Below are 13,790 nucleotides of genomic sequence, written 5' to 3'. Positions count from 1 at the left end.
CCAGAAAAAGCTCAGATTGTAAATGTTATATGTGCATTACACCATTTATGAATCAAGTTCAATATTAACTTGGACGAGGCAGTTAAAAATGATGATGATAGAAACGCTAACCAAATGAGAGATGACCTACTGAACTCATTTATGTAAGAGTCAAATAGTTTTGATAGACGGATGAATTAACATTTCAAGATGGTGTTTAATTTCATTTCATTTACATTCACAAGTATAATAAAAAAAGTCATTTAGTATTCGTCTCGAATTAAAGTTTTTGGCGTTTCAATTCTACGAGCTTCAGCTTAATTTCCAATTCTTGGATTTTACATCTTTGCATCTCTTTGTATTTGTCTTTCTGCAGTTTTCTTTCCTCTAGCTCAAGCATCTTTTCTTTTACGTAATAAGATTTTGAAATCTTTAACATTTTCGACAATTTCTTTTAATTGCATCGTTGGTTCATTCAACAGTTTTTCGATAAGCGTCTACAGTACGACTTTGCGCTTACAATGTTTATCTCTAAGTACATTTACCTCGTCATCTACATTTTCAACGTCTATCGGGTAACTTGGCTCCAAATAATCATCCATTCCAGATTCCTTCTGCAAAGGTTCAATCGGTTCAATTTCTTCATTTTTCTCATCCGATTTCTTTTCTTCGTCCATTTCTCCTACTCCAAAGACTGGACCTATGAAGAGAAAAGAGAAAAAGGTTATGCTGCTATTAGTATCAAGCCATGCTTTTTCATAATTTTGAACAGAAAAAGATATAAAAAATGGAAAACGTTACCTGTGTTGGCTACAGTTCGCCTCAACGATAGCACCTCCGAAATTGATTCTTTCGGGGGAGAAAGATGGAGCATCTTATTTAGACCACGACATGTGGCATGGACCTTTTTTATTACGAGCCATCTTCTTCATATCCAATTTCAAATCTTTCCAGACCAAAAAATAGTTTCACACATATTAAATTTGTTTATTAAACAATATAGCAAATAACAATAATTTTTTCAATCAGCTACTAATAGTAACACACGCTGTTCGTGCTCCTCATGTGTCTCGAGAATAATTCTTGAGAGCGTCTCAATACTGTTTATATAGGAAAACGAAAAAAGGAGTTTTTTCTCGTACTGTTGAAAAAATCTTCATGAAAATGAATCAATGTACGCGGGGCATTGGTAGAGTATTACTGATTTATTTTCATGAAAGTTTTTCCAACGGTGTGAGAAAAAACTGCTTTTTCCGTTTTCCAAGATGACCGCCTTTCCTAGCTTTCTCGGCTGAACCACAGACTAACAGACATAACACTCAAAAACAAAGTTTCGCCCGCTTTAACGGTCATTTTAAATATATTTGTAGTTGGGACTGTGGCCACATTTGAAATTATGGCGCCACTGACATATGAACTGACCATTGTATGAAATGCCTTAACCTCACAAATTTGACAAGTGCTGGTCCTGTTGTTAAAATAAGCTTAGTGCTAATAATTAATTCCCAACAAATTTTACCGCAAAACTATTTACCGATTCAGAGAACAGTAGAAGTAATTCATAAACAAATAATTAGCTCACTTATTAGGTCTTTCATATACATTTTCCCACAGTAGAGAAAGGCACAATTTAATTGTAAGGCGTTCTAGAGAACATTTATACTTCTAAAAACATTATTCCCAATATATTATATATGCTTCCCACTATATCATTTCGAAAATACGAATAATTTCTAAGTTCAAAATGTAATCAACAGGACCACTACTTGTCACATTTAATGCATGACGTCACTGTGAAGTGACCAACAAGCATATGGGGGATAGACCACTAGTGAAAAATTATTCCTAAACCTGAGGGGTAACCCACCAGTAAATAAGTGTTTGGGACTGTGAATAAAAGGTGGAGCTAGTGTTCTGGGAAAATTGTCGGATCGATGTTTTTGAGGGAATTCCCTCATAGTGTTATGTCTGTTAGTCTGTGGCTGAACTTCAATCGAATGCATTATATTGGGAATCACAATATAATTTATTTTGATAATTTGAGGAACATTTATGATATTTGAATCAGAAGACAATTATCTACCTTTTGTCATTCCTTCGTACTTATTGGCGCACCCAGGGGTCAGGCTGTTTAGTTTCGATGCTATTTTATCCGAAGCAAATTTTGCGCCTTCGGAAACTTCGTTTGTTTTTGCCCATGCAAAAACAAGTTTGTCAAACTGTTTTCGCGTCGTAACCTTCATTTTTTGCAAAGAATCACCAAAAACACAAGTAAGACGCTGAATCTCTGAATGATGAATCCGAGACGAGACATGCAGATAGTAAAAAATTGAACGTCAAATGCAGTCAGGAGCTAGGGTAAACAGGTCTAATACGTCTTCCTTAAGCAAAATAGCTATATTTTTGTTATATGTATTAGTTAGGAATTAGTAGCCGTTTCATTTTTTATTTAGAACATCCTGACACAAGTATTAATAAACATTTTTAAAAGATGCCTAAATTCTAGTTTTTTCTTTCACCCAGGGCAAAATGCCCCCGGTTACAGTGTAATATGACCCACAACAAGAGGATGGTATGCCTCACAGCAATCGGTGAGTACCCAAGTAACCGTAAGCATTAAGCCATTGCACTATATTTGCTCTATATTTGAACTAATGTTGCATTGAAACTCCATTACAGCATTAACAATGCAATGAAGGTCTATATTAGCATCAATAATGCATAAGTGCACAGCCGACATATAGCATTATCGCTTGCTCTATATGCGTATATAAAGCTGATATAACGCGTACATGCTTCAAGGATCTTTAAAGCATGTAAGCTTTACAAGTGCATTTAGTGCCATTATAGAGCAAATAAAAAGCCTATATAATGCTATTGTAATGCCGTGGGTTTATTTGTTACGCAACTCTTCTTGAAGATTATATTCGGCATATTTCGTTTGAATCGAACATGTGCAATATAGTCTAGGCAGCAAATGCAGCGCACTTACCGTGGAGGACGAGGCAAGCCACCTCAGTTTGAGACTGAGTTTCTAATTGGTTGTAATGCTATTGGAAAAAAGGGCATTTTGCTCCGGTGGGGCGTATTATATCCTTTTACTCTACTGTCAATGCAGCCAGTCCATTTAATCTATGTAAGGCAAAAAGAGAGGCTATGCGAGACGAACGAGGGAATGAACAGAAAAAACAAAACATCTATCGGCAAGTCCCGTCCCAAAGAGAATAGGGAAAGAGACGAAGAGTGAAATCCAGCCAAAACGGCAACACTCTCTTTGTTATGATTTCAATGCATAATGTTCGGCAACCGCTTCCCCAGCTATAATTTTAAATGACTTCAATTTTATTTTGAATTCGCATCGTGTTGTGATCGATAATAATTTTGTTTTCGGTGATAATTAAAATGAAGTGTGTCGCGAGTTTTTGTAGAAATCAATTCATGGGTATTCGGAATATAAGTTTTTTCGATATCCACCGAAAAAGGATTTAAGGCTGAAGTTGATTGCTTTCTGTAAGCTCCCAGATGAATTCATCGTTTCTGATAATTGCAGGATTTGCAGCTTAAGACATTTTGGATATTTTGGAACCATTTTATGCATAGCTGACAATATTTTCAGCTCTATTTCAACTACGATGATATTTATCGTATATCGGAAAACGGCAGACTTGTGGGGCTCCCAAATTGATTTCCGATTTACGAAAACGTACCGGATTTATGATCTAGTGGGGGTACCAACGGTTGTGCTTCGGTTTGATACTCAATCATTTACATATTAAACTGAAAATTGCATAGTTTAATTTTAACAGGATTCAGTAAATTTGAATCAGGTTGTGGGTTCAATGACCACCATAATCGTTCAATGGCCTTATGAGATTTGTGTAATACAATTAACTTAGAGCATCAAATATAAATACCTGTTTTAGTCATTAAAATCAAGAAATCATGTCCCATAAACCTTCCCAAGTAACCATCAAGCATTAGTATATACTGTAAAGTGGCATATTTTGCCAAAGGCGACCTTTAAATAACATGTAAAACTATTTAAATACTTATTAACTATCCACATGTCAACTTTTGAAATGGTTCCATCTCTCGGTTCAATTTTTCCATTCAAGAGAAAATAACTTTCGAACTGTCATATTTTAACTAAAGGTTAAAAAAATCGCCAAATGGTTAACAGCCTAAAATACGCACACTAGTCCCATAGTTTGCATTTGAGCATATTAGCAATTTCACGCGCGATCCCGATTATTATTCCAATTACTAAAAAGATATTTATCTTAAATAGATAACAAGAGTAAGTTATTATTTATGAATTTGTTACAAAAAATAAAGTCAAGAACATACAAGACATGAAAATAATAGTTTTTTTTGCTGCGTCTTACGACGTTGGAGCCGGAACAGAGTGGATCAATTCTATGCTTCTTCTGCCGGATGCCACAGGGCCTCTAAGCTGGGTTTGTTCAGAGCAAGATAATAGTGATATCCACCTAGTGAACAGCTCCCTAAAAAACCTTTCACTTTCAGTTAAATCAACGGTAAACCGTGTTAAGCATGATCTCTCACCAAACAATTACAAACAGAATTTCGATTACTATTATTTTTATTTATATAACACTGTGTTTTAATGTTACCAAAATCAATTGCATATCACAGCATAACAAATAACGATGCTTTGATTCAAACATGGTAGCCCGCTAGTACAACTTTGCATCAGGTCAAAACAAATCTTAGATGGTAGTAAATTCATTAGGAAGAATAATTCTCGATTATTATAATCGGTAATATCACCGTCAGTTCCAAGCAGTAAGCAACGCTCCAGCCCGTTCCAGCGACAGATCCAAAGGAATATATTTGAATACTAAATCTCGGAAGTAGTATACACTAATCACCGACAGCACCAACTTTACTACTATCGCTGAAAGCATCACCATGTTGAGCAGGCTGAAGACCGCAAGCAGCAGATTGATAACGAACGCCAAGCATTGGAACGGGAGCAGCAGAACGAAGGTTATCACCTTATAAAGAATCCATGCTATGTACTCAAACGGAAAGGTAAGCAAGCTGAGCAGTCCATTGCCAAAAATGTAGTACGAGATGGGAAAGTTTGGAGGATTGTAGATCCTGTATACGACGTTCGCCAAAGTGATTAATGGTGCGGTTGCTATTGTTCCGAATAGTAGTAATATTTTGTAGATGGTATACACTGCGATCGCGCTTAAAACTAGAGCAAGCACCATTTTCATAGCGCATCTGTCGGCCGTGATTCGCGCGGTGGTGAAGCAGAAAAATCGCGCGCTAGAGACTAAAGTGACACAAATGAATAACAAAAAAAAAACTTGTCAAATATAATTACCAACCACACAATGTGCGCTAGAGAAATTCGCTTTTATGAGAAAAGCTTCCTTCAGTTTTAAGGGTCTGTCTAATCACAATATAATTTGTTTGGTTATTGTGTTGGCACTTTACAAATTTCACTTTGCCTTTCTAGAATACAAAACAGCACCAGGCCTTTTAATCATTCTTGGCATTTCGACGAAGCCGTTAAAATATCCTCAAATCGGAGAGTGAGTTACTATCAACTGAGTTACTATCGACGATAGGGTTGCCATCTATTTTCCGGCGAGTGGCGCGACAAGGCGGGATTATGTAAGTAATTATCTCTAGAGGGCGTATGCTGCTGCGAGCAATCTGACTTCACGTGTCGGCCAGAAGAGATTATAAATACAGACACTTTATACACAGACTAGCGAAGTGTCAAAAAACGGACTGTCAAAAAGTGCAGCCAAACGAGCATGAGGGTTTTGAGAGAGGAAGTACAAGAGGAAGCCCATGCGAAGCTTATGGAAGCTTTCGTGAAGCCAGTTTACATTCATGGTTGATAGTTTTACTGTTTTCCTCTCCGCAAGTCTGTTATATAAAGTGTCTGTAGTTATATTTTTTTGAGTTCTTTATCACACAGAAAAAGATTTATTGGAAGTGGAATATACCGAAGCAGATTATGTGGATATAATCGGAGTTACTGGATATCTCCCAACAGTTATTCTGAACTATATTGGGGCGAGCGAAGGATGAAAATTTCAATTGATTAACGACCGCTTAAAATTTAAACACGCATATGTCGTGGGGGTCAAACGTCAATCAGTTTTTTACTTTCAGTTTTGACATAAGAGTGTCTTTTAGCTGGGGCATGCCCCAACTAGCGAACACCCAACTAACGAACAGTTCAACTAGCGAACCCCCAACTAACGAATTTGCGCTGTATCGAATTTTGCTATTTTCAGCAAGTAACACCGCGCACAAATCTGGACATGCCCGCTCGATGACAAAATGGATAAGAGACCGCCAACTTTCTATTAGGCACCCAGGAAAACCTCACAGTCGTCTCTCTATCAGGATTGCACTTACCGTACGCGTTACGGATAACAGCATAAACGTCAGTATTACTGTCATCCCTTAGATAAGGATTTTGGCGCATCCAGCTTATCAATTTACTTTGCTGCGTTTAGTAAAAGTATTCTTGTTGTATCTTTTCGTTCCACGTGAGATAAGTGTGATATTTTACGGTTGAACTAACAAGTGGTTTGAGTGCGCATATGTTCTAATGTTTTCGCTGTGTTCGATAGTGCTTAGTTTCTTCTAAAAAATATTGAGCTAGCTAGTTCTCATGATAATCAAGATTCAAGATACCCGATCAGAAAGAAATATCAAAATTATTGCAGACTGTTACCTTTTTATGATGATTTTTCGTTACAAATTGTGTTATAACTCTGGTCTAGTTAGTAGGTAAAATAACAAAAAAATATAATAGAAATTCCTCTATAAAAATGTGACAACCTGTGATAGGCTTCTATCAGCATTATAACAAATTTTGTTAGGTTCTCCCACGGCCAATATAGCTTGTATTACCTATTGTATAATATTAACAATTTTAGTGTACATGTCTAAGGATAGAATATACGAAAAATTAGCATACCTAAAGGCGCTTTTCGTTTGGAAGCAAAGATTTCATGCAGCAAAAGCTTTCTATAGCTCTGTCAAATGATTGCATGGCTAATTGTTATTATGAATATATGACGCTGGTTGTTGTTATTGTGGATCTAGCGCTTTTAACATGGGTGTTCTGAGTTTGATGGAGAAGTTTTCTGCGTGAACCAGCGACGCTTTTTTGGACTGATGTATAATGTTAGCATTATATTCCACACACTCGTCAATTCCCGTGAGAGCGGCATTAGGGGTGTGATTAGTTCATCGAAAAGGCACTCTCAGAAGAACGATTCCGCGTAGCATTCTAGATCTTGCTTGAATGTTGACGCGTTCTAGTAAAGCTGGGGAATCGATGCGTCCTGATAGAAGGTCATAGATGAATAGGGCTCTTGCAGTTTCTCTACGATGCTGAAGGGTATCGAGCTGGATGAGTTGACACCGACTCTTGTAGCTTGGAAAACGAAAAGGATCGCGTCAGGGAAGGCGTCGAAAAGCATACTGTATAAATTTGCGCTGGATACCTTCAATTCGATTGCTGTTGTTCGTGTAACTCAGATTCCAGACAGTTGAACAATACTCCAGCGTGAAGTACACTAGAGAGCAGTAGAGGCTTTTGAGACAATAAATATCTTTAAAGAATTTGGCCGAACGGAAAATGAAGCCCAGGCTTCACGATGCTTTACCAACAACATACGAAATGTGATTCTTAAATGTAAGTTTCATATCTAACATTACTCCTAGCTCCTTGACGCAGCTCACCCGAGGAACAAGAGCTCCCGATAAGTTGTATTCAAACTCAATGGGATCGGAGCGAAGCGGAGAGCAGTTTGGAGTAGGCATCACCTATGTTCACACTGAGTTGACGGCGAGAGAGATACGATTGGAACCATCGGAGGAGTGATCCACTAAAACCAAGTTTTGTCAATTTGGCGATTGCGATATCGTGGTTGGTTTTGCCGAGCGCTGCAGATAGGTCAGTATATATAACATCAGTTTGTTGATTCGTCTCAAACCCTTCAGACACAAAAGAGGTTAGGGATAACAAATTCGTCGTCGTCGATCGGCTCGGCATGAATCCATCTTTAGAATATATTATATTCCTTACAGTGAAAAAACACTGACTCCATCACGACTAAATCTAAGAGTTTGGAAACGGCACAAAGAGCAGAAATTCCTAGATAATTGTCTATATTCTTATTATATTTTTTGTGAACTGGAAAGATGAAAGCTGTTTTCCACAGTTGAGGAAATTTGCGGTTGTCTGTGACATTTTGAACAGTAGACAGAGTGGTGCCACCAAACCGGAAATACACTTTTTCAAAAACACAGAAGGGACACCATCTGGCCCGGGAGAAGACGATGCTTTAGGCTTAGATGCTGTTGATGCAATATCCGAATGTTACACGCGCATCTCACTCACTGACCGTTCAAGTGGGGTCACGCCGCTAGCAGCAACATCTATCTGCTACGAGGACAGCGTCTCACACACACTTGCAAACTTAGTAGCGAACAATTTTCAAATTGCACTACTCGGGTTCTGATTGCCCGGCGGACCCTTTTCATCAGCGCGGCCTAGGTGCCTCTACAAAAATTTCGGATTTTCGTATGTAAACATCACAAAAAAGGGAAAAACAAATATACTGTTTTTACCGTATTTATTTACCTACGATCCACTCTCCCTTCACTGCTTTACACGCTGCTACTCGAATTGCTGCTACTGGCGAGGAGCGGTATCTTCCGACTGGCCGGGTCAACTACGGCCGCGTTCTTCTTCGGTCGTATCTTAGGCTGCTCCGGAAGCGGTCCTTAACAATTAGCTAGGGTGGTGAGCTTTGCTCCTTTGTTGGAACCTTTCTAGCGACGGTGATGATAGGTCACCGGATCGTTTACTCGACGTAAACGATCCCGCGTGTCACAGCAGTGATCTTCCCAGAGAGATCCTTTGTCCGCCCTGCTTCGTTCTCCTTGGCGATTAAAGCGCGACTCAGACGATACATCAGCTTCCGTCAACGTCAACGGAACGTCACCGTTCCGTCAGGATAAGTTAAATACTTTTCTCTTGCGCCCGTTCACACGTGCCGTACGTCAAAACGTTCCGTGCCGTTGATGTTGTGTGTGAATGCCTCCATTTAACTGCATGTAACTTATTCTGACGGAACGGTGACGTTCCGTTGACGTTGACGGAAGCTGATGTATCGTCTGAATCGTCCTTAACTGTGGAGGAAAGCTAAACTCGTTCGACTGATCCTCCACAGTGAGAACGGTCGGTTCGCTCCTTATCGTTTAGCCGAGGAAGCGAGATCGCTCCTTTGCGGTTAGCTTTTCCTTTATAGCGAGCCAACACCACACACACGAGTGCCCGAACCACGAGCCGGCACTTTTCGACAGGGATTTTATCTATCGCACGCGCGCACTTCACCTCACCGGTTAAACGTGGCGGGAAACCGTCCCGAAAAAACTTGTTCGCTTTATGTTCTTTCACGATGGCTGCCTTTTGCACTCGACCAAAACAAACCTCCAACCGCACCGCCACATAGCTGTCAACGCCGATGCACAGCATAATCAGCACACTTTTGACGGCAAGAGGAGATAGTGGTAACCTATCTAAACCCTATGTTAATTATACAAATTCACGCAACAAAAATTATCTAACCTATCTGCACGCACAAAATCGTTCACAAACGCGAAACTACACAAAATTTTACAAACTAATGCCATTTTTGCTTGAAGCGAAACTGAGTCAGTTTCTAACTGACTCAGTTCCATAACAGTTTTTGCAACCGGCCGAGACGGTTGTGCCTCCAGGTGGAAGGTTTTGTTCTCGAGAGAGTGACGGAGTGCGAGACGCTGTATGCGTTTTTGTGGGAGAGAGAGAGAGACCAGTTTGTTAAGTGTGAGTCGACAGTTGATACGTCGGAGGCGTGGTCAACGGCATCCTCGGTGTTTTGACAGCAAACCGCGGGTAGACGAATTTGTCTACCGCGGTGGCAGAAATCGACAGTGATCGTGCCTGTACACACAGAAAAAATATATTGTATTGGTGTCGTCGGGCAATTCTAATCGACGAGAGGGGAAGCGTCACAGGTAGACCCATTTGCTCTATTCGTCTACCGCAGAAGTGGTACGACGAATAAGGAAAACAAGTGGCACCGAAAAGTGCCGCATCGACAGTGGGATTTTCGCAGCAAGCCACAGGTAGCCACATTTGTTTACCGCGGCGGTGGAAACGGAGAGAGCGCGCTTGTGGTGGTGATACCGATGAGCAGCTTAACCGGAGAGAGTTTTGAAGTGTTGCAGGTAGGCCTATTTCTCTACTGAAGAAGCAACGCGACGAAGAAGGACATCAAGTGTCACATTGTCAAACAACGGGCACCGAGTTTACAACGTAACACATGAGGTGTGTTCTACAGGTATAACAGGTATATTTTTCATTCCTTTTTGTGATAGTTTTTCTTGCTAGGTAAAATGGATGAAGAGATGGGAGAACGAGTAACAGACCCTCCCCCTAAGCCTTATGCTGAAAATGTAAATCCGACTAGAATTAAAATTTACCCAGAGTCGTCAACGGGACCATGGATTGTATTTATTAGGCGTAAAGTAAAGGCGCTAAATATTATTCAAATTTCTAAAGATTTGACTTCGCGATTCTCGGATGTAAAAGAGATCGTCAAAGTTAATAAAGATAAAATACGCATTGTCGTTGGTAGTCTCAAACAAGCCAATGCAATTGCTTCTTGCGAGCTTTTTACGCGTGAGTATAGAGCGTATATTCCTTCAAAGGAAATTGAAATTGATGGGGTCATCACAGAATCGAGTTTGACTGTTGATGACATAATTAAGCATGGGGTTGGTCGTTTCAAAGACACCATACTTAAAGACGTAAAGATACTTGAATGCAAGCAATTGCATTCAGTATCACACGAAGGAGATAAAAAAGTTTATCGACTGTCTGACTCATTTCGAGTGACTTTCGCTGGGTCTGCGCTGCCCAACTATGTCATTATCGATCAGATTCGTCTCCCTGTTCGCCTTTTTATCCCTCGTGTAATGAATTGCCTTAATTGCAAACAGCTTGGCCACACAGCCACTTACTGTTCCAATAAGGCACGGTGTGGCAAATGTGGGGGTTCTCATCAAGAGGATATATGCAATGAAAATTCAGAAAAATGTATAATGTGCGGAGAAAACTCGCATGAGCTCCCTGCATGCCCCATTTATAAATTGCGCGAGGATAAAATTAAACGATCCTTGAAGGAGAGGTCTAAGCGCTCCTATGCAGAAATGTTGAAAAATGCTACCCCTAAACCCATCTTCTTACACATCTTACACATCTCTATTTTCGGAACAGTCTGACTCTGACGGAGCGTGCGAAGGTACATCATTTGTTTTACCCGGAAATTCCAGAAAAAGAAAACAGTCTTCTTTTCCCAAGCTGCCAAGCAAGGGCCCTTAAATTTCTCCACCAATAGATAAACTGCGCCCAAAACCGAAAAATTCCGATTCAAAACCGAAATCAATTCCGCCCGGTTTTGGGAACGTACAATCCAAACAGAACACCATTACTGGAAATAATAAAATTTCGACTTCCTCTGAGCCTCAGCCGGGGGTAGGATTATTGAAATTTTCTGAAATTGTTGATTGGATTTTTAAAGCATTCAATATTTCTGAACCACTAAAGAGTATACTTTCAGCTTTCCTCCCAACAATTAGAACATTTTTAGAGCAGCTGATTGCTCAATGGCCCATCCTTGCAGCGATTGTATCTTTCAATGGGTAATTCACCTCCTCCAATGAAAGATTCCATCACTGTTTTTCAGTGGAATTGCAGAAGTATCATATCTAAAATTGATTCCTTAAAAATTTTACTGCATAATTTAAAATGCGATGCTTTTGCTCTATGTGAAACATGGCTTACCTCAAACATTAATTTCAACTTAAATGATTTCAACATTATTCGCCTAGACCGAGACACCCCGTATGGAGGAGTGCTTCTAGGAATTAAAAAGTGCTATTCTTTCTATAGAATTAACATCCCCTTGTTTGCGGGCATTGAGGCTGTAGCTGTCCAAACGAACATTAAAGGCAAAGACATGTCTATCGCTTCTATATATATACCTCCCAAAGTTCAAATTGGACAACGTCAAATTTTTGAGGTAGTGGAATCCATGGCTGCTCCGCGTCTGATACTGGGAGACTTCAACTCGCACGGAGTATTGTGGGGTTCCCTCTACAATGATAATCGATCCTCTTTAATATACAATGTTTGTGACGAATTTAATATGACAGTTTTAAATACTGGCGAAACAACACGCATCCCCAGACCTCCTGCACGTCCAAGTGCATTAGATCTATCTCTGTGCTCGACATCACTTCGGTTAGATTGCACGTGGAAGGTTGTACCTGATCCTCACGGTAGCGATCATTTGCCAATCGTTGTTTCAATTAACAGTGAATTAGGCCTTACGAATTCAATCAATGTTCCTTATGACTTAACACGAAATATTGATTGGAAAACATACGAAACATTAATTTCCACTTCTCTTGCTTCGACAGAAGAGCTACCCCCTACCGAAGAATATGAATTCTTAGCGGGTTTAATTATTGAAGCAGCAGAACAAGCCCAAACGAAATGCAATCCTGGAATGACAATAAATAGACGGCCCCCTAATCCTTGGTGGGACAAAGAGTGCTCTGATGCATATGAAGCTAAACAAGTTGCCTACAAAGAAATTATGAAACAGAAAGGGGGTATACGTGAGAACTTTGAAAATTATTTCATTTTGCAAAACAAATTTGACAGTATACGTCGTGCCAAAAAATCTAGTTATTGGAGACACTTCGTTAATGGCTTGTCAAGAGAAACATCAATGAGTACTCTTTGGAACACAGCCAGAAGACTGAGGAATCGAAACGTGACTAATGAAAGCGAAGATTTTTCGAATCGTTGGATATTTAATTTTGCCAAGAAAATTTGTCCCGATTCTGCTCCTGCGCAGAAAATCACTCGCGATGCTCCCACAAGTAACGATTTCATAGATTCGCCTTTGACAATGATGGAATTCTCAATTGCACTCCTCTCATGCAACAATAATGCTCCGGGACTAGACAGAATTAAATTCAACTTGGTGAAGAATCTGCCTGACCTAGCAAAAAGACGCTTGTTGAATTTATTCAACAAGTTTCTTGAGCAGAACATTGTCCCGCACGACTGGAGACAAGTGAGAGTTATCGCTATTCCAAAACCGGGAAAGCCAGCCTCCGATCATAACTCGTATCGACCGATTGCAATGCTATCCTGCATCAGGAAATTGTTGGAAAAAATTATCCTACGACGTCTCGACAATTGGGTTGAGGCGAACGGCTTGCTATCAGATACCCAGTTTGGTTTTCGGAGGGGAAAGGGAACGAATGATTGTCTGGCGCTACTTTCGTCAGAAATCCAACTCGCTTACGCAAAAAAAGAACAAATGGCGTCTGTGTTCTTAGACATAAAAGGAGCATTCGACTCAGTCTCCATTGATGTTCTCTCGGAGAAGCTACACACTAAACCAGCCAAAAGTTGTTCAGTAATTTCTTTTGACGACATGAACAGTAAAGTGATATTTTTACGGAGCTATCAGCAAGTTGTTTAAAAAATTGCGGTAAAGTTTTCACTTTTTAGCGATTTTCAGTAATTTTTCGAATAATTTGCTGAAACCCGCAATATTTTTCACTGAATTTATCAGTACTTCTGTTTTTTTCGGTACATAAACATTATCCAGTAAAATACCGACTGATTGTTCGGCAAAATTGTACCAACATTACCGAACCTCGTCAAAAACTTA

The 13,790-nt window shown here is 39.7% G+C and overlaps 1 long non-coding RNA gene across 1 annotated transcript; it reads right to left on the bottom strand.

The window, feature by feature from the left end:
- Positions 1 to 4,564: 4,564 nt before the first annotated feature.
- On the bottom strand, positions 4,565 to 5,546 carry LOC131682534 (uncharacterized). Its single transcript, XR_009304098.1, has 2 exons — positions 5,340 to 5,546; positions 4,565 to 5,284 (listed from the first exon to the last, which is right to left on the bottom strand). It is a non-coding gene; the product is annotated as an uncharacterized LOC131682534 (long non-coding RNA).
- Between the last annotated feature and the right edge of the window lie 8,244 nt (positions 5,547 to 13,790).

This window comes from Topomyia yanbarensis, chromosome 2 (genome assembly GCF_030247195.1).
Source record: "Topomyia yanbarensis strain Yona2022 chromosome 2, ASM3024719v1, whole genome shotgun sequence".
Taxonomy (NCBI): Eukaryota; Metazoa; Arthropoda; class Insecta; order Diptera; family Culicidae; genus Topomyia; species Topomyia yanbarensis.
The sequence above is the reverse complement of the archived record's forward strand: the minus strand, read 5'-3'. Positions and strand labels throughout refer to the sequence as shown.